General features: G+C 41.6%; 1 protein-coding gene and 1 long non-coding RNA gene across 3 annotated transcripts in view; both read left to right on the top strand.

Annotated features, from left to right (window-relative positions):
* The first annotated feature begins 2349 nt into the window (after nucleotides 1-2349).
* Nucleotides 2350-5975, top strand: LOC137166778 (uncharacterized). Of its 2 annotated transcripts, XR_010923813.1 has the most exons (3): nucleotides 2350-2449; nucleotides 2994-3302; nucleotides 5866-5975. It is a non-coding gene; the product is annotated as an uncharacterized lncRNA (long non-coding RNA). The 2 variants fall into 2 exon arrangements; XR_010923812.1 differs by lacking the exon at nucleotides 5866-5975 and having other exon boundaries at nucleotides 2994-4176.
* A 12250-nt stretch (nucleotides 5976-18225) lies between these two features.
* The window catches only part of SEMA6A (semaphorin 6A), a 188729-nt gene continuing 184583 nt past the window's right edge, over nucleotides 18226-22371 (top strand). Inside the window, exon 1 of the mRNA XM_067569111.1 lies at nucleotides 18226-18337. The gene's annotated coding sequence lies outside the window, so the exon portion shown is untranslated. The remainder of the gene's footprint in view (nucleotides 18338-22371) is intronic.

Genomic DNA, 22371 nt, shown 5'->3' on the forward strand with positions numbered 1-22371 from the left:
ATGTTAGATCATTTAATTAGGGAACAGAACACAATATTATTTAAATCAGTCAAGTCCAAAGATGACCATGAGGATCATTTAGGTATTGTGGGCCCAGGCCATTGACTGCTGGAAATTAGCTTGAGACCACAGAACTTATTTAATAGAGGTTACCAAACAGCCAAAACTCAGTCATTTGTGATTTAGCCTGAACTTGAATCCCAGTCTTGAAGGTGAAAGGTTGTACAGTCCATTACCACTCTCCTGAGCCATCCAATCCTCCTAAATGTCCTCTCTCTTGCCACTGTCATGAAGGTTGTTTCTTATTCACAACATCTCACAAAAACTCTGATTGTTCCATTTTCTAGAGAAATGCATTGTTTGCAAAGTTTTTGCTTAAATGTTGGAACATTGTTCCTTACTGGAGAGTTGAATTATGAAATATTGTGAAAAAGAGATATAAGATGAGTAAATTAGAAGAACAGCAAGAGTCCTGTGGCACCTTGAAGGCTAACAAATTTATTTCAGCATAAGCTTTCGTGGGCGGAAACCCACTTTAACAAATTTTAACAAAAAAAAAAAAAAAAAAGGCATTTCTACTTCCTATTTAGAGTGTCTGCAAAACTTACCTGGTGCAAGTCCTGCAATCCTTACTCACATGAGTGGGCCCAGTGGGGTTCTGTCCCAATGCAACTACTCATATAAGTAAGGAATAACCTGGCACTCAGGGTTACAGACCTGAAGCCCAAGCCTAGTAGCCAGAGATCTCTACAAAAAATGGGAGCCCCACCAGGTGAGTTCAGGGACAGTCCTGTTAGAAAACTCCAACTTGGGAAACATTGGGATTCCCACCAGAGACTCCATCTAATGTATTGATTTTGATGAATAAATGTCTGATCACTTGTTCTTGGCTGCCTGGAAGGAGGATGAACTTTGTGTCATTCCTTGTCCCCTGCTATTAGAAAGGCAGGAGTCTGATCCTCTCAACTGGCTGTCTGTTGGCTGCCGTTCCCAGTGCTTACAGTGTGTACAGTGGGAATAGGGAAAGAAAGTTTCACAGAGAGTTGCAGATCTGGGGTAGCGGAACCTTATTAATCAAGCTGGGACATTAAGAAGTGCACTTTAAGTATTGTTTTACCACAGCCACTGCTCCCAGATTATGAGAGACTCCCTTTGCCCTCCCCCTCCCACCTGTTCACTTCTTACAGTCCACTTTAAGCACTGGCTATACACACCACTTTCCCCTTCCCACAACTCTCTCACTTCTCAAGGATGTAAAAGGGGACAGCACCTGGCCATATCTCCTGGCTTCTTGGAAGAAGGAGATCATCCCCAGCTCCTTTGCCTCCCCATAGGCCCACTGTTTGTCTCCTGACTGTGGGATGCCACTCTCCTAACATCAGAGAGTGCAATTCTGCTTGGTTCTTACACAGACTGTGTAAGGGGGTGGATGTCTTCTTGTAATACCCCCACTTCATGCCACTCCTAGGTGCACCCATGCTCTGGCCTTATGAATTTTTTTGTTTTCTAATACTTCTGTTCTCCCTCTGATCCGACCTGCCTGGTACGTGAAGCTGTGCAATTAGATGTGCTCTTTAAATGCTGATTATACAAATATACAGTAAATGCCACTGTTCTCACATCTTGCTTGTTATCACTGCCTCTGAAATTTCTAAAATTCATTTGCAAATTTCTTCTCAGAAGAGACACAGGTTAGTTAACTGGTACTAGTAGATACAACATTCTCAGCTACAGGAAACTAGTAATCAAATTATTACACATAATCCCTGATTGTTATTATCTGGTAGCATTTAGCACTATGCTAGACCTTGTATGAATACAGGGACAAAGTGTGACCCTGGTTGCATTCCTGTGCAAAGGAATAGGTGGGTGTAAGGAGCACTTCATGCCCCTGCATAGGCTACTTGTAGCATGAGTGGTAATGCAGTGGAGAAAGCTGTCACTGAGCTGCTAAGAACCTCCTTGAACAGGTGTGCAATGAGTGGGAGAGTGGGGGTGGGGAGTGGGCTGAGAATTAGCTCTGCCCCCACCACACTACCGGACACAGCTGAGCCAAGCAACTGGAGGAAATGAGCTGTGCCAGGAAAAGTGCTCATGTAGTTTACTTCTCTCCTGGAGTACAGGGGAAGTTGGGGCTGAAGTGTGACTAGCCAGCTCTGCTTGGGGGGCAGTGTAACTATGCACTCAGGACTGATTATAAGGTGGGGCCAGATTTCTACAGGTATTTAGATGCCTGGTAGAAAAAAGGAGAGGGTGGGGGGAAGAAAACAAATCCCCAAGCAGCTGATTCCAATTAGCCAGTCTGCTGGAAGTGGGAGGGGTCTGAACCTATATAAAACAGACACACAGGTAATGGTCAAGAAAACTGGGAGGCCTCAGAAGTGTGGAGGAGGAGGGGAGGATAGTTCCAGAACGTTGAAGGAGACAAGCCAATTGCCTTGAGATAAAGGTATTGAGTCTAGGGAGGGTGGGTCATCAACTAGGGCCTGCTTCCTTAGAGAACTCTGAACTTGCCTGAGAGATAAGAGTACTTGTGGGGAAATGAGACTAAAGACTTTGGGTGCAGAAGATGATAAACTAAAAACTGATATACCTATTTTACAACTTTATCTCTTGGGCCTATATCCTCCCCCCTTTCCTTTTTCCTATGGGGTGTCAGATCATCTTGTCCTACCAGGCAATAGCTTGGTGATGATACCTAAAGGTACAGCAAGGAACCTAGCGCTATTTTCAAAAGTGCTTAAGGCACCAAATGGTACTCTTGAAAATTCCAGTAAATGCCTATCTGCATTTTTAGGCATCTAAAATCTAGTCCCTTGGCTTTTTCCCAAAGATCTCTCCATTTAGATGAGACAAACTGCAATAAGCAAAAAACTTAAATGGAAAATGTTAAAAGTAAAAAGCTTTCCACTTGGGTTTTTTTGTTTGTGGGGAGGGAGGGTTTTACCTTCTATTTCTAGCTTGATTCAATATCAGTGTTGTTTTCCCGTCAGATTGGCATTGTTCGTTTGGTACATTAAAGAAAACATCACCAGGATTAATGTTCAAATGGGAACTATGACTCTGAAACCTGTGTGGACCAATCAAGGAATGATTTCAAGCATATTTTCATTGTTGCACCACTACCAGCTTTTCTGAGAGCATTCTTATGTCATTATACAATTGCTGCATCTTCACCAAGCCTCTAATGGAAAGATAAGGAGTGAGAAAAGGTCCTAAAAACATCCTGACTATTCACTTCAGGCTTCATAAAGGGTGCCTGCCTGCACTGGCAGCAATTAAAATGATGGTGTTAGAATTAGGTGAATATTGTTTCACCTTTTTTCTTTCTTTCAGTCAGCTGTATAAACTCAGGATCATTTACAAGCAGGTGCTCAGTGTTTCCCGAAAGCTAATGGTGAGAGAGATACAGACATCTTTATTTCATTCTAGGAATTTTACTTAGTACATTAAAATCAGCAGGTTTAATCATTTATCACACACAATGATTCCCCATGGCCATCTTCTCAGAAACCACTTGGATGGGAATGGGGCAACTTTCTCTCTTGTCTTGCTGCCAAGTCTCCAGTTTTGGAGACATGGCTTTTTAGGATTTCTCATAAAAAGCGAAGGAGCAGCAAAAATACACTTTACCACAACCACTACTGCAGAAAATAAACCCTCCTACATCACCAGCCACAGAACTTCCTGATTTTACTTTTCAACTTTGGCCTTTAGTGAAACCGCATGACAGTTACTTGCTCCATTTAACATTTTCATTTATTTGTATTGTGGTAATGCTTAGAGGCCTCAGTTAAGGATTGGGGCCACACCGTGCTAAGCGCTTTACAAGTGAAACATAAATAGTCCCTCACACCCAAAGAGCTTATCAGCCACACACAGTTGATAGCGCGCACACTGTTCCCTGGGCTGTTTTCTACTGTTTGATGCTGCCATGCCCATGCTGTATCTATAATTAGGCATGGGAAAAGCTGCTGAAATAATGTCTGGTTTAGCTCTCCACACAGCCAATTAATTCACTGTTATGGCTCTCATGCCTTCCTGTGCTCACACCATTGCACCCATGGCAGTGCAGAAGGTGTTGTGCTGTAACATAAGGTAGATGGAAGAAGAGTGTTTTTCTTTGATTCCTGCAGCACCTCTGCACGATAGGTTAGGAAACAGAGCTTCCTGCGTTTCACAGAATGCCTGTAAGGCTATTTCACCACTTTGTTTTTGGGCCAGATTCTAATCCCTGCGACAGGCTGAGTAGTATTCTACTCTGCAAGTAGCCCCATTATAAGGGTACCATTATCTGGTCCTTTGTGTCTAATGTCATTGAGGAGAGGAGCAAGAGCTGTGGAAAGAAATACCGAGGAAAATTGTCTTTGAGATGTTGTTCATGATAAGCTACCATACGCTATTTCCTCATTGAGAATGCAATAGCTTCAATTTCAATGGAAGTGTACAACACCTGGACAGATTCCAATTTCAGCTTTTATGGGTGTAAATACAGAGTAACTCCACTGTCTTTAGTGTTTTTATTCCAGATTTACACCACTATAATTGAGTTAAATATCAGACCCCCTAGTATTTAATCTACCAATTAATATTTTATTCATATTTTGAAATTTAATGAAACAAGCAAATATGCAAATAGAGACAAAATACAAGAACACAAAAGTAGAGTGTTCCAAATCTTTCCCAGAAATCTGTTGCAGATTAACTGCAGTTTATTGAAACAGCATGTACTATAATAATGGCTTCAGAGGCCTTACACAATGTTGATTATGTAAATAAATACCTACATTGTGCTGTTTGGGCCAGAATGTGACTTGGCCTTACATGGATTTTTGTGATGGAAAGAGCCTCTTCAACATTTCCATGAATCTGCATGGGCAGGTCTTAGTTGAAATCCCTAAGGGACTGCTCATTCAGTGTGTCCCATGGTGTGCCTGGCATCACTCAGGGGGCAATAAAGGGAGGGGGAAGAGGCATACCAGACCACTTGGGACATGCTGTCCTCTCTCTGTGCCTGAGGCTAAATGCTACAATTTCACCCTTTCCAGTTCAAAGTGTAGACCATTTTATGTATATATTAGGCACACATAAACTAAGAACATTATTAATTATTGCAATATCAAGCATTCAACCTTTAAGAAATGCTAGGAATAATGCACTCAAAAGCTGGGACTGGATGAGAGGGGATGGATCACTCAAAATTGCTCTGTTCAGTTCATTCCCTCTGAAGCCTTTGTCATTGGCCACTGACAGAGACAGGTTACTGGGCTCTCTGGACAATTGGTATGACCTCAATGAGCACCTACTATTTTTTCCATAGGAGTCCTGCCTCATTCAGTGCATGTGATGGATGGTGCTCAGTTAATGAAAAGCTAATCAATGGTTTGTTTTCTCTTCATTGTTCAATCTGTGGCCTCCTCCCCATGCCTTATTTACTGCATATGATTCAAACCCTACTCTGAAGACAGAGTATCTAAGGGATTTACAAACTGAATGAATTTATTTTCACAACACCTCTGTGATGTAGGGGATATTATCTCTATTTAACAAATGAGGAACAGAGGCAGAGGGATTAAAGTAGAAAATATCCACTAACTAATCTTGGGCACCCAACTGGAGATGACTAGGACCTGACTTTGCAGAGTACTTAGCATTATTTAGCATTTCATACATTCACAGCACTGCTCCCATTGAATTCAATTACACCTGAGTGCCAGTCAGTCAGGCACCCAGAAAATGGGGACATACAATTAGTGACCACCTCTCAATTTTGGCAGTGACAGGAATAGAATTCAATACTCTGGAGACTCTAAGGTATCATTCAACTGCCTGATAAACCCAAGACCATCCTTTCTCTTCCTGCAGTCCCCTGAAGCCTACCTCCCGCCCTCTAAAGATGACAAGTGACTTCCTGGTCACCTACAATTCAATCCAGTCTGGCCAGCACTAGGAGCTGTGAGGGGATGGAAAAGGCTCAGTGAGGATGAAATCTTCTGCGGTTTTAACTGCTAAACTGTCTTTACTGATCAAACTGATGTTTTTCAATGGTTTATAACTTAGCCAAATTTGGGAGGATTTTCACACGAACAGAAGTTGTGTCCCAAAGGCCACTCTCCTTGCATATTTGAAGTCCCTGACCCATATAATGGGGGCACTAGAGCTTCTCAAAGGAAAGGTTGCCAGACTTGTTTTTAACATGGAAAAATTTTGCCTTGTTCTCAGAAATGGCTGAATTGCTTAACTGAAACTTTCCAAAAGTGTTCAGACTGAGGCAGACACCCCAGCATGGAAAATTTCAGTCTAAAGAGCTAAAGATATAAGAAACTGAAAACAGGGATTTATAATGGAAAGTTTGGGAAACTTAATAGGTAGCACTTGCAGCCCCACCTATAGTATTTAAATCTACTGTCTACAACCCTCTTCCATTATCTCCTTTCAACTCTTTACTTCCCTGGGGCCTAAACCTGCCATCCGTATTCAAAGATGTAGTAGTATCTTGTAGTAGTATCTTGCTCCCTAATTAGTTCCATTGAGTAAGGATGGCAGAATTAGGTGAACTAAAAGTCCTCCTTAGAAGGAGTTATGGTCACCTATAGCAGATTTTTTATACCATAGTAGCTCAACTGATTTTTTATATGAAAATACTCAGAGGCATCAGTGTACATTTTGGACTGATAGCTCTTACTTTATACTCAGAACCTGATCCTGCAATTCTTTGCATGTGGCTGAACAGCTTTGAGCATGTGCGGTGAAGTCCAGTATCAAGGCCTTAGATAGAGCCTCTGAGGAAAATTGCTCAAGGTGCTTGCCAGCCTCTTTAGAAGCATAAGCTTTTATTTCTATACTTCACACAGTGAGCAGCCAACTAGTGGCCAAAACTATCACTGGGTTAAGAAAAGAATTAGATAAGTTTAGGGAGGATAGGTCCATCAATGGGTATTAGCCAAGATGGTCAGGGATGCAGCAGCATGCGCTGGGTGACCCTAAACCTCTGACTTCCAGAAGTTGGGACTGAATTACAGGATGGGTCGCTCAATAATTACCCTGTTCTGTTCATTCCCTCTGAAGCATCTGGTGCTGGCCATTGTTGGAAAACAGAACACTGGGCTAGATGGACCATTGGTTTGACCCAGTATGGCTGTTCTTATTTCAGACTCTAAATCACATAACAATGTTTAGCCTCCACACACACACACTTAGCCAATCTAAACTACATCTAATAAAATAAAAACTTACTGCAGAGAAGTTTCAGCCTGATTCCAGCTTTACAGTTGAGTTTATAACACTGAAAAAATAGATCTTAGGAGAATGAAAAGACAAAGCTAACACTCCTCTTCCCCCCCGGCCCCATTATCCTCTGCAATGGTGAATTTGTTCCCGTGCTACATTTCCTAAACATGCCATCAGGTGGCATTGCAAAGTGGGGGGAGAGTGGGGGAATCATGGATTTTAGATGAAAACCAAACAGAAGCAACACCAAAAGAGGGCACAAGCGAGGCTACTGCTGTAAGGTTAAACTTCCATTTAAAAATCTCATTATCAGTTGTCCTTTACTGTCTTGCTCCCCTTCATTGTGTGAGTTGTTTTGCAGCATGGCAGGCTTCCAGAGCCATTTTTCAGATGCTTTGCAGCAGATGTGATAATTACAAGATACACCATCATAGGATTTTGGCATTTATCTGTTTTCCGTAATTTCATTTTTTACTACCTTTCCTTTAAAGGCAGCAAGACATAGACTGAGGCCATAAACTGTCAGATTCTGTATCTTATGAGGCTACCAAAACCCTGAAATGCAAGATGATTTAAATTTCCAATCAAATGGACAGAAATGAGAAATTCAGCACAATTCCAGTGGCAGTAGTAATGGCTCCCAAGTGGATTTTTCCCCCCTAATCTTTATAAATCCAGTGTTAAAACTAAATTATAGTTTGTATAAGATTTTCACAGTCCAAAATTAGATCAGGTTAATAAGAATTGGATTCTAAATCATTGAGTGTAAGTTTTATTTTGCCTTTTCCTTGGTGAACATAGAAACCCCAACCCCAAAGGAGTCCGGCTATAGGGGATGATAATACAATAATTCTTGTTGTCACGAAACAAGATGATTATGAAACATAATCAGAATTAAAAGAAAAATAAGGTGGAAAATAGTAGTTTTTTTGCTGAGAGATCATTTTTTTCCTGTATCTAAGGATATAAATATTAATAAATTAGAAAGGAATGAGATTGACAATTAGAGTAGGCACTCAGTGGACAAAATAGCACATGTTGCTATTCTCCTCTGTTAAAAAGGAGGCTCTTGAATTAAGGCTGTGAGCAGCCCCTCCCCCACTCACTATTTCATGTGTGTATGTGGGCAGGAGCGCGCGTGCACACACACACACACACGAATTCACCAAGGAAGCTGCTGGGCATAAGCCAAATCAAGCAAATTGATCATTGGTCATAGTAAGAGTGCTGAATACAACCTTCAAAGCAAAGAGGGAAGTAGACTTAAGGACATATGGTGATGTTTCACTGTGCTTGCTATTGTCTTGACATGAAAGGGAACTCTGCAGGAGGATTTGCAATGCCCATCAAACATGCAAAAAGGAGCTTTCAGCTAAGTAGTTCTGATAGCATTCAGTGGCTAACAGGCATGGAAAAGTGAAGGCCACCTGGGATCACAGGATAATTAAATGCAATCCTGGGTTTTTTTTGGTCTTGTTTTTCTTTTTTTTCCCCACTGTGGAAAAACATGAGCCCTATCCGCTGGAAAACACATAAATTGCAGCTATTCTCCTCTAATTAATTACTGTGTCTGGTTAACTTTATTTGCAAGCAATAGGGGCTTTTATAGCATTTTCACATCTCTGTGCAAGATGTGTTAGCATAATTAAAACCCAGGGGTGAAAGTGAGAGAGATGGTGGGGGAAGGAAAGGGGAAGTCATTCTCCCACCTGAGCTGCTGTAACCATGCACTCCAATGGTCCTTGTCCAATTATTTTGCATCAAAGTTGCAACAGCAATGTAAAACATTCAGATGTCAAGAAGGCACAGGATCATCTGGCCACAGAGGATGATTGTATCATTCTGCATTCTAGGACAGTACACAACCGTCTGGACACAAGGGAGAGGGTATTCAAGCTTCCCTGCAATTAATTACCTTCCCAACATTCAGCTTGGTGCATGAAGGGTTTTTGGACTATGTAAGTTTTACAAGCTCCACCTTATTGAGTTGAGAACTATATTTTTTAATGAGCTGCTCACAAATAGTCAATGTACTTTTTTTATGGGCTAGAGCTGCTGTGGAAAACGAACTTCTCAAAAGACAAACTCAGAGTACTTGCCTTGGCAACTGCTCTTCATAAGCAAGCCGTACAGCTGATGCTTTATGCTTACATAAGACGTTTACTCTTTGGTACAAGATTTTTATGTGGGTAGGAATTTTGGTTATTTAACTACCGTACTTTCAAGCTGATTTCGTTTGGTTCTCTCAATGCAGAGATTTCAGGCTTTTGAAAGCTCTGGCTCACAAAAAGATTCATTTTTAAACATGGTAATACCTAATAAAGTTATAATAATCATCTTTTCATCTTAAATGCTAAAGATTTTGCTATAAAAGCACTTTACAAACATTAATCCCTGTTGTTGGACCAACTTCTGTTAGTGAGAAAGACTAACTTTTGAGCTTACATGCAGCTGTTCTTCACAGACCTGAAGAAGAGATCTATGTAAGCTCAAAAGCTTGTCTCTCTCCCTCTCCAACAGAAATTAGTCCAATAACAGATATTACCTCACCCATCTTGTCTGTCTATATCCTGTGACCTACATGGTTACAACAACACTGCATACATTTAATTAATCCCTGTAAAATAGAGTAAGTATCATTATCCCCATTTTACAGATTAAGAAAGTGAGGTACAGAACATAATATGTTCTTACTATCTTACCTTAGCTATTAAAAATCTCTCTCTTCCCCCATATTTCCACTGGCCAACATGTGGTGAATTGCTGCTAGTGGGATTTTCTCACACACAAGCAAGCATGACCATGTTGTGACTCCCATCCACTGCCACCTTTACTGACTTATCATTCGTTGCAGGATCCAATTTAAAATATCCTTTCTTAATTTAAAAGACGGGGGGTGGGGTTGCATGGAAAAAATTCCCAGTCCCTCTTGCTACTTCCCTTCCAGCTCCCACTACAGATTTACCATCGGTGTCCTCTCTGTCACTATATAATCTGGCCACTGGTGGTGCAAGAACCTCTGCTTCTGCAACCCTTGTCATCTGAGAATCCCTTCATTATTTTTATTAATTATTAAGAAGAATGTATTTGTATTGCAGAAGCACATAAGGACCCCCAATCATTGACCAGGACCCCATTCTGCTAAGCATTATGTAGACATGTAACAAAAAAGATAGTCCCTTCCATCAGGAGTTCCCATCTAAGTACATCTCAACCTCATTAACCCCGAGGGCTGTTGGCATACAGACTAAAGGTGTGTTTTTAAACTGATTTAGTTAAGACAGTGCAAGTTTGTGTGTAGACACTCTTATTTGAGTGGTTTAAATTAACACAGATTAAGGTCTGTAAGTTTTTTTCAATCAAGGGGGGGGGTCACTTTTAAATTGGTTTAGCTTAATCAGTACAGGAGCCAAAATAAACTATTCTTTAACTGAAATAAGAATGTGTATACACAAATTAGTGCCAGATTAGTTAAATCAGTTTAATTTAGCAATTGTCACACTGGTTCAGACTCAAGTGCCATCTAGTCCAGGATCCTGTCTCTGACATTAGCCCGCACCAGCTGTGTCAGAGGAGAATGTAGAACCACACAGCAGGCAGCTATGGGATAACCTAACCCTCACAAATTTGCATGTATTGTAGACAAGATCTTCGTTTTAGCTGAGATTTGAAATATCTCTTTCCTTCTTTGCCTATAACTCTTCATTTCTCTCCCCCTTTGGTAATATTTATCTCTGTAATTGATTTATTGAATTTGTAATCATTTGGGGGATATAATTTGTATGAAAGACACTTGATAAAGTAAAGCTGTTTTTCACAGTAATATTTTGTGCAAGAAGGGCCATGAAGTCAATGGAAAGATTCCTGTTGACTTCAGTGGGCTCTGGGTCAAGCACTTAATGGAGAATACAGAGGGTTTTTTTCTAATGGGGGGGGAGGTTTACTTGATTGTTACCATGTTATTTTAGGTAGCAATAATGCCCTGTTGCTCATCAACATGTTTTATTTCATGAAACAAATGTATTTGTCAATTTGAAACAAACCACGTAGGAACAGATGACTTGTGGCTGCAGGACTCTGATGCTTTTTAGAATACAAGCAATGCAGACATTTCCTCACTGAGCGACCCCAAGGCATGCCATTACACCCTGTAATACACAGTACCTCATGAAGTGAACATGAGGTCAAAAAGTCTTTTGTCCCATGCAGCTTATTGAGCTGATGTGATTTAAAGCTTGTTGGCTTCTAAAGCCAACAGTACACAAAGTAGTAATATGGCTAATACCACATCGGACTTCCTAAGCTGATGGATCAGGTACCCGTTTGCAGCAGGGAAGACTGGAGACAGTCTTTCTACATGAGATCAGCAAGACTCAAACTCACAACACTCAAGATTGTATCCAAGTACCTGAACCACTCCGCTACAACACCTCCTACAAAAGTGAGGTAAGGGACTATAAATTATTGGCAGGCTGGAACATATTTGGCTGCAATATCACAACACACTGTACTGTAACAGATGAACAATAAAATAAATCATAAAATGTATGAAGTGAGTATTTGCTCCTTGCTCAGCTAGTGACCCTTCCTTCAATCAGTAGTATCCTTTGGCAGTCTCAAACAAAGGCAGCATTCTTGGCAAGCAAGACGTTTTCCACCACTTATGAATTGTGAACAGCTATGCTCGCCTCACACACAGCACATTCTAGTCTTAAATCCTTGCTGCAATCCAAAACACATAGCATGAGCTGTGTAGAGCATACAGTTGCATGAAGAGACAAAGCCATTGTTTGGACTAGAGTGAATGAATGAAAACTGAGAAGTCAGCCAAGAAACCTGCTTCTGCATCTTTCCCCTAATGTATTGTTAAATGCTGTGCCGGCTAGGGCGACTCCACATTTTATTAGGAGTCAGAGCTATGGTATGGAGTGTTTCCAAGATGTCTTTCACATACCCTTGATACTCTAATAAATGAAGATCACAGAATTTGTTTGTTTGTTTCTCTCAGCTCCTAAAAGTCAGGTGGGCACTTTGACAACGGTAAAAATTAATAGAGTTATTTAATCTTAAACCCCTTCTTCTGCCCTTAGCATCAATCCACACTTTCAAAATTAGAGTGATGTTGGGTTAGTGTGTATATTTAGGACTGTATTAGTTCTCCTCTTTTGGATGTATGTGGCTAACATTCAATGAGGAAGCTCTTTGTATTGTGTATTGGTGTTTTCTAAAACAGACAGCTATTGATTGTGAAATTTATGGAGCTGAAAAACACTATATAGTTCAGAAGTCCATAGAGGTAGTGATAGCAAAAGGAAACACACCCAGCAACAATCAGCTATTTAAATCCTGACTTAGATTATAGCATACAGTTAGTTGTGAAGACAGAAAGAATGACACTTTATGGGCCCATTTTTCAGAGTTTCCCTTTTTTTTCCCCAAGGCAAAACTGTAGGTTGATTTATAATCATTCAAATAGAAGATACATGCTAAGAAATGAAGTAAGGACTTACATCCTGATGTGGGCTTGATTTTTTCAACAGGCTGAAAATCCAGTTTATAGTGGGGAGGAGGGGAGAGAATCCTACTCACCATATATGTCTGAGTCTCACCCTCACTCCATATATTATAAATTAGCTGACAATAAAGATGCAGTGAAAATGTCTTCCACAATATCTTCTCTCTTTGTGTCTTCAATGAATTTGATATGGCATTACAGTGTTATTCACAGATGCCCCTACTCTTTAATTAGCCAGTAAGTTTCATATCTGCAATTCCTATAAAATGAATTGTCTATTTATTGGGGATTACAGTACAATTATATGTAAATTATATGCAATCTTTATTTTGTAGATTACAGACTACAATTAACCATATCATCTCTCTGGGCCCAATTCTGCCAAACTTCTGCAGTTTTGATACTGCTTGTGGAAACCAGATTTTCAAAGAAGCACAGTAGTAGATTTTTCGAGAGCTCAGCCCCCACAATCAAGTCCAGACTTTCTGAAGACCTCAGCTATCAAGGAGGCACCAAAAAAGGGTCAGATTTTCAAAAGCACCCAGTAGCCAGCATTGTCTATTTGTGACACTTATGCTTATGTTTTTAAAAGAACTCTTATGAAAATCTTGTCCCAACTTGGGGGAGCTGAACTCTTGAAAATTCTGGCCAAGGAGAAACACTTTCTCATAACCGAGAAAGCAGACAACACTGCTCAGCAAATAAACACATTAAGGTGCCAATTTTCAAAAGGCACAGCATCCCTTTTATGGGAGCAATTTGACAATGCCTAATTTGAGCCCATTGTTTGCTCCGAGAATTGAATTGTGGGAGGAATTTGTACCTGAATTCAAATGCAAGAGCAAATCAGGGGAACTTCTCCTCTTTCTACCTGATTAAAGGGACAATTCAGGTAGTGAAAGCTATTCTGATAGCTGCTCAGTTTTGCAATGAACAATTTTCACACAATGACACAAGGTGACTGGCCTCTTTAAGAGGTAGTGGGTCCAATCCCACCTGTACCTCACTCAGCTCTTCTCTCTGGGGTGGTGAAAGTTATCACAGCCACATGACTGGTAGGTCATGTGGCTAAATCAGTCCAGGACTGGTAATAAAGGAGCCTCTAGAAAGCCAACTGAGAGAGTGAGCAGATAGCTTGAAATAGGTTTGTCTAGAGAGAAGGACAGAATTAAAAAAGCCAGCTCAGAGAAGTTGATCCAGGGCTGCAGACACACGAGTTACCAACACAAGCCGATAAAGGAGGGCAGTGGCGTTCCTGCTTAAGAGAAAGGGAATCTACTCAAAGTATCACACAGACCAGAAGGAGGACTATGGGAACCCTGAATCCAGGGTGGAACAAGGGCTGACCTTGAAGGGCAAAAGATGAATTGATATGAATTGAAGGGCAAAAGATGAATATTCTGAATTGATATGTTGTAAGAGACTTAATAAATGAGATACCTCACTGAAGGAATTCTGCCCTGGGAGTGACTTTACAAAAGCCAAATGGGGGAGTAAAGGACAGTGCATCTGAAGGGCCACAACATATCACAAGGAGGTGTCCTGAAGGACAGTTGCCTGTCACACCAAAAAAATAACCATTTTGAAAATCTAACTCTGGGCCTCACATTCTTGGAAAAGGTTGCACTTTATTCCTGAAAGATATACTGAGTATACTGTGCAGTGTTCAACTTGTGAAATTAAGAGAATGGGCTGAGTGAAGAGCTTTTAAAAGGGACTGAGTGTATCATACCCTGTGAAATACTTGAACATACATCTGCCATTTTGCAAAAGCTGATCCATCCCAATTGCAAGAAACTTGCTATCCAGACATATTTTACCCCCCAGAGATGTTATCCCTATAGCAAGGATAGTTTAGTAGTAACTGAAGACAAACTCTGTTAGAATCAGGGAGCATTTCATAGAACATATAGCATAGAACCCAGGGACATTTCACCTTTAATTTGGTGGTGACATTTTAGGAAGGGGCCCTGAAGAGCCCCTGAGACCCAGCTTCAGCACATCATTGCCTGAACGCCAGAGGATTAGTTAGGGAATGGAAGGTTTGCAAAAGAAATGGTGAAATAATCATCAGTAGAAATCTTTGTAACAAGACCTTTCTGATCAACCAGTCTAGATGATTTAAGGGACATTAGAATCTTGTGACAAGGTAGGGAACGAACTAAATAGTCTTGTAGCAGCCTCTTTGTATCCTAAATGATTCTCTGGGCCTTATTCACAACTCTTAGTCTAGTTTTATGCTGGTGCGACCCTATTGACTTCAGTCAGTGGAGTTACAGTGACATGAAACTGGAGTTACTTAGTGGTGAATCAGACCATCATGATTCTATACTGCTTTTCAGCTCAGTTGTGGCTTTTTGTAGCAAGGCGCTGTGGCCTTCCTCGGAGCCTGGGCCCGAGGAAGGGTTGCCCTGCCCCCGGTGGACAGAACCGGCCCCTGCAGGCCCAGCCACCTGGAAGCAGAGGGGTGGAGCCAGGCCTAGGGCTGACAGTATAAAAGACAGGCCCAGCAGCTCAGCTGGGAGAGAGCTGCTGCTGGAGGTAGATGTGCTGTTTTGCTGGCTGCAGCCAAGGCCTGAACTGGGCCAGGCCACTCCCCCAAGTGAACACCCCCCAGAGCAGAGGCCCCAGGGATGGCCCAAGTGGCCAACCCCTAATAGGGCCTCTGGGCCCCCTAGACTGGCCTAAGCCTACAGGCCCCAAGGACGGGGCCTGGGCCCCAGTGACTGGACTGAGTCTCCTGAGCCTGAGGACTGAGAGATTCCCCCCCTGAGGCCAGACCCAACCTGGAAGAGCTGCCTGATGCCGATCCCCCAGAGACGGGACATCCCCTGTGACCTGGAGGAGCTGCCCCTTGCAGAGGAGCTCCCCGCCGTGCCCCCTGTGGACGAGGAGGGACTGGTGGGTCTACCCCAGGCTGTGTACCCCAGCAACCCCAAGGACTCAGCAGACACAGGTACCAGGGGATACGGGGAGGAAGTAGCCCAGGGACAGCTATAGCCATGGCTGAGACAGGGACAAGCCCCATCAGCCTGTTGCGGCGGGAGTCCCGCCGACTCAGTGGCAATGCCTTTGCCACTGCTAGGGCCCTGGGCTGGGGCACAGTGGAGTCGGGTGGGCCTGCATCTCTCTCCCCTCCCCCCTTGTCCTCACCACCCAGGGAGTGACTATCATACCCTACTCTACAGACCCGTGGACACTGCTTGCTCACCCGCCCGCCCTGCCTGAGGGCCGGGGCAACAGACTCCTAACCGACTGCTAATTCCCCTTAGCAGAGGTGCTGTGGCCTTCCTCGGAGCTGGGCCCAAGGAAGGGTTGCGACGCACCCGCAGGGCCATGCCGCCCGCTTACACTGCTAAATCATGCTATGGCAGACTTGTTGATTTTACATAAACATTTATTTTTAATTGATTTCAACTATGTGCCTCTTTAAAACAATGAATGAACTAAGTGAGCATCTAGCAGCATGATGTGAACCTCTGTTAATCAGGATGACTGCTTGTTTGGTATGTTTCTATTTTTACTGGTGTATGTAAATTAACAGCTTTTTTGGATTCACTTTTTCTGTGAAGGGTACATGAAATTATAATGCTGTAGTAATCATCTTGTTGGGAGCAGTAAGGTATAGCTCATGAAATTGATTTAGCCAAAAAACTGTATGTAGAGCCTGAATGTCAGACTTGCTGAGTACCCACAATTCCAGGCAAAGTCAGTGGGAACGGTGGGTGTTCTACACCTCTGAAAATCAGGCCAACAATGTATATAAAAAGTATTTAATGTATATAAAATACGGGTATGTATATCTATTGTATCTTTTCCCACCGATCTTCATGTATTGTGTCTCTTCTTAGACCCCAGTTCCACGATCTGATCCATGTGGGCAAACCATTTTGCCCGGACAGAATTCTAGTGAAGTCAAGGACCCTATCTACATATGCAAAAGTCCATTCATATAGATCAGATTGCAGACTGGGTCCTTAGATTGTAAACTTTTTGGGCCGTGGATTGTGTCTTCCAGTGGGAGTGGACAGTACATGTCCATTTTGAGCATTATCAGCAAATAGTAGGCCAGATCCTCAGATGGTGAAAATTGGCACAGTTCATTGGCTTCAATGAAGCTACATCAGTTTACACCAACAGAGAATCTGGCTCACTAATCTACTGTCACTATAAAAAGCTTCCTATAAGTTTTAAGGTTCCCTGCAGCTTTAAAGTTTTAAAGGTGAAATGCAATGTAAAATAAGGCTTTTCCTTTGTTATTTCTTTAACATGTATAAAGGCCATTGCAAAGTGTGTGTATGTGCATGTTTGTTTGCTTGGGTTTTTTTAAAAAACATTTTGCTGCTTGCATTTTCCATTAGAAATATTGATCTTTTTCTCCCTCTGTTGGAAGTATTCTGGGAATCCCTTGGAAGTGTCATAGTGATGTCACATAAAGCTGTAACCTAAGCTATGACTCTCCCTCCTCGTATGGCAACCAAGGGGTGGGGATGCTGATTCTTGGAATCATTGGATCGTTTGCTAATTCTGTGGGAAACTGTTGGCAAATAAATGACTACCACAATTGGCCAGATTGCCTAGGGAAGCAGGCTGGGAAGGTGGTAGCTGTTTTTTGGATGAGAGGTAAAACAGAGATCTTGAACACTTGTGGACACTTAATCCCACAGCATTTTCCACAAAAGTAGAGGCTTTTATCCTAGTGCCATAGTCAAATTCCAATTTGGATAATTATGGTCTGCCCACCTACAGTAAATTCCCCTGAAATTGTAATAGGAAATCGGTTCTTCATTTCCTGTGCACAACTGAGGAGCAGTGTTGCTTTGAACTTGATTCAAAACCCATTTCAATCAATGGGAGTTAGAGCAGGCTGATTCATTTTCCACAGGCTGGTGCATATTTAAGTGGTTGACTCAGTGATTCCTGCAGACAGAAGTTTGTAAGAATCTTTGGGCTCTTCTCCACTGGATTTTAATTACCACAGGTAGTCAGGATAACAATTTTATGACTCCTATAAAAACAAACACCATTGTGTCAGTTATAGGGTTCTACTGTCCTAGGCAAAATAGCAATCCCCACCAATCCCCATATGGCATGCATTGAGCACATAACCAGGAGGACAGAGATTGTGGCTGAAGCACCACTGCTCTCTGACAATCCCAACCTGATTTACCAGCCTCAAGGCTGGTCTTAACTATGCTGGGCATGTGGACAGAGTAGAACTATCTGTAAGATCAGGGAACAGCAAGATTACCTCTATAGCTTCCCTTCCTCAGCTGTGTCCAGATCTGATTAAATACAGCTGAGAACTGAGCCCACTGTTTGTAACACCTACAAATAGTTACTGAAGAGTTGTTAAATTAAAATAGTGATTGAACCTTTTATTGCCCTATAGGCTATAGCCAGCCCTGGTGCCTCCAACCACCACGAAGGGGCATTAGTTAAAAGTGAACTCGTAGGGAGGAATGCTTCCCACTGAGTCACTAATACCACTTCCTCTGGCCACTTTGTTTCCCCTAGAAGTTGTCCCCATCCAAACAGTCACCTGGTCTGAGTCTGCCTGGGTTGTAACCTGACAAGACTGAAGTTTGAGAGGTATGTCTGACTGCATGTATATTGGAAAAATTAATTGCAAATCATTCAATGATACTGAAACATCCCTGCATTGTTACTGGTTCTGTAAGGTTTTTTAAATTAATGAGCATAATGTTGGTAGCTCTGTAGCTGTTATGATTTTATGCCATTTTGTGTTCAGCTCATATGCACCCAGTTGCAGAGAGGACATGTACAAAGAGACTTTGGCCCAGATCCTCAACTGATGTAAATTGGTGTAGTTCCACTTTGTCCATCTTGTTTTGTTGCTCCTTTTAAATCTAAAATACGTGGCATTCAGAGTGAAAGCAGATGGGTTTTCCATATGCAAAGAGCTACTAACAGCTAGAAGCAAATCTGCAGAGCCCACCTGAGTGAGAAGAGAGGGTGGGAGAGGTAAGATCTCTGTGCTCACCCTAAAGAGAGCTTATTTCCTGAAACCATATCATATTGTACAGGTATTAGTCCAAGCAACTGTGGAAAAATGTCACAGTTAATAAAGCTCTAGGATATTAACCTATAATTTATTCCATATTATCCCAGATTAATTACATGATAACTTTTGCACTTTAAAATGAAATAGTACTATTTAATGATATATAATTGTATATTATAATATACATAAATTATGAAGGAGCTCTTTGTAATTATCCTGACAGTAATGGCACATCCCTGTCCTCTGAAGCATGGGTGCCTTAATTGGGGAAGAGCATGAAGGTAGCCACTTTCCACCCCATCGACCCAATTCAGCAACAAGTCAGGTTTACAATCAAACTCAAGGGGGAGAGAGGAGCTACTGCCTAGCTAGTGAACACAGGTGCTTGGGAGGGTGTGGCAAGCATGCTATGATTGCTGCAGACAGCAGGCAGTTGTACATACTGATTACTTTTAAAGGTAAGCTGTACTTCACAGTGTGTTGCCTGCCTCTTTCCCCCATGCCATCCCAGTTCCCAACCCCATGCTCAGTGACATATAGTGCGTGCTCTATACAGCACAGATGGTTCTGAGGTCTAACAAGTAGCCAGCACTGGTACATTCCCTTCATCTCTCTGACTCCTTATGGTAAAGGTTGGTTTTTACCCTTTTGTGAATGGGTGGGTTTCATATTAGGAAGTTGATTTTACTGCACTCCGGGACTGATTCTGATCTCATTTTCTTCAGTTTTACCCAGTGTAATGCTTTTGACTCAGTTAAGTTACTGATGACCAAAGGATAAATGAGAGAATAAGACCCTTGGACTCAACAGACCCTATTCTCTATTGGCATAACCCCATTGACTATTTATACCAGCAGCAGACCACTTGACCCAGTAAATCTCCCAATCTAAAGTCTACACATGTTCTCTTCATTCTCATTTTAAAAACAAACCTCATTCTGGGATGTATTAGCAGGAGTGTTGTAAGCAAGACACAAGAAGTAATTCTTCTGCTCTCCTCCATGCTGATTAGGCCTCAGCTGGAATATTGTGTCCAGTTCTGGGTACCACATTTCAGGAAAGATGTGGACAAATTGGAGAAAGTCCAGAGAAGAGCAACAAAAATTATTAAAGGTCTAGAAAACATGACCTATGAGCTCAGTTTGAAAAAACTGGGTTTGTTTAGTCTGGAGAAGAAAAGACGGAAGGGGATATAACAATTTACAAGTACATAAAACTTTTGTTGCAAGAAGGAGGGAGACAAATTTTTCTCTAACCTCTGAGGATAGGACAAGAAGCAGTGGGCTTAAATTGTAGCAAGGGCGGTTTAGATTGGACATCAGGAAAAACTTCCCAACTGTCAGGGTAGTTAAGCACTAGAGTAAATTGCCTGGGGAAATTGTGGAATCTCCATCAGTGGAGATTTTAAGAGCAGGATGGACAGACACCTGTCAGGGATGGTCTAGTTAGTACTTAGTCCTGCCTCGAGTGCAGCAGACTGGATTAAAAGACCTCTCAAGGTCCCTTCCAGGCCTACACTTCTGATTCTATTATTATATACAGTAAAAATAAATAAAACTGCACCTGCCAAAATAGACCAAGTCTAAATTAACACATAGGCTAGTTAAACCATCTTTATATGCATTTGGAAAATGCATCCTAACGGAAGATTTAATCACCAAATGCACTGAAACCACAGCTAAACAAAATAGCACTCAAATAAATATGAACCAGAAAAAAAAAATTAGCAGTCCATTTTTCCAACAGAAACTCAAATAATAAATACTTTGTGTAACTGGAGAGCTTTCATTGTGTGATATAAAATACATCTTCTTTTTGCTTTTACTCAGTGCTTGGTGAGACCACTTAGCTCTCCCTCCCCAATTCTTGTCATATTTACACAAAATGAGTTTGTTTGTTTGTTTTACATTTACTAATTCATTTTATTTATGGATGAAGAGAGCTTTCAGGTCTACCAATTCTATAAATATGAAAGTCTACAAAGCCAGAAAGAAATCAAATCCTACCACTGAAAACAGCAGAGGAAAACCTGTTTTTAGTAAACTTGATTTTTAACTTTTAGCTGTTGAAATTATCAGTGCATAAAGACTTACGTGAAGAACTTAGTACAGTTTTTCTCTTACACTTTTCAGTAGAAGAATATAAAGAACACTCTTCTTTATGGGAGCACTGCAGTTTGGCTCTTACGTGTGACTTCTAGGTAAAATTGTGTGTGAAGTACTGCAGTTGTACTTCAGTTGGCAGAGTGTCTGTCAGCAGATTTGTTTCTTTCAATTCAGGTGGGTTTCAAACAAACCCAAAAGTCCAAGGCTGAACTTGAACTCTCATACTTTTATGGAAAGTTGCCACTTTAACCTGGCCCAGATTCACTCAAACTTCCCAGAGGTTCATGAGATTCTTGCCCCTACTAAGTCCCTTTTATCACCTGGAGGACTCAAAACTGCTCTTAGTGAGAGGCTGAAGATTTCACCACCATAGTGAAGATCCACCAGCATAGTGGCAGTGTTGGAGAGGGGTCAAAACACAGATGGAGTGCATTGTGCTCAAGGAGTCCCCACCAGCTTGATAGTCCCTAAGAGAATGATACAAGATGGCACAATTCAGAGCAGCCCTGACATGGCTGACATGACACGCAGCTACCCCAATATTGGAGTTTACAGAAAGGTGATGTTAAGCCAGGTCTTACTGTTCCCATACTTCCCAGTGTGCCAAGAATTACTCTACAGATTCAACCCTAAAAGTTTTTAAGCCTTAACAAACCTTTCAAGAGTTTGCTCTGGTTCCAGTTTAATAATAATGAGAATTTATATATTGTTTTACATGTTCAAAGTACTCTACAACCGATGGGGCAGATTATGATGTGAGTTATATAGTGTAAATCCAGAGTAAGTTTTCTGAAATGAATAGAATTAGTGCAGTTTTACACTGGTCTAAATCTGGCCCATTAAAAGCCCTCTTCTTAATGTCTAAACATGTATAAGATGATGGCAAAATATGTAAAGGAATCATGATTTTAGTTTCTCAACTCTCCTTATAGGTTTTTGTAACTTCCCTTTTGGATCTTGCTCTTCTTTTAATTATACAAGTCTCTAAAATGCACTTTCAGTGCCTAGCCAAGATTTTGAGTAATTGAAATGAGTGGAGGATTTCTTGTTCTGACACACACATTAGCTAATTTTCCTTGGGTTTCCATACTAAATATCAAATTCCACCCCTCTTCCTCCCCCCCCCCCCCCCCGGTGCCTTTCTGTGTGCTTGGTAGGCTGTTGGGTTGTCCCTCTTTTCTGACCCCCCCCCCCCCCCCCCCCCAAAGTAGGTATCTGGCAGCAATCGGAGGGCAAATGCTGACATACACAGTTGATCATCATACTTTACCCATTTTTCTGGTGTAGATGGGCAGAGACATAGACATATGGTTCCAGATTCAGAACCTTATTCAGGTCCCATGGATTTATATATGATGCTACTCTTCACCCCAGCTATTCTCCTTGGGAAAGGCTATAGTAAATTCTAATAGATCTCTAGTAATTTAAGGCCCCATTCTTCCCTAGGTTTCAAATCACTGTGATTCCTTCATTTGGGAGCAGTGCTGTTGCCTTCT

This window comes from Emydura macquarii, unplaced genomic scaffold (assembly GCF_026122565.2).
Source record: "Emydura macquarii macquarii isolate MOO-44397 ecotype Brisbane River unplaced genomic scaffold, CSIRO-AGI_Emac_v2 contig_2897, whole genome shotgun sequence".
NCBI classification, from domain to species: Eukaryota; Metazoa; Chordata; order Testudines; family Chelidae; genus Emydura; species Emydura macquarii.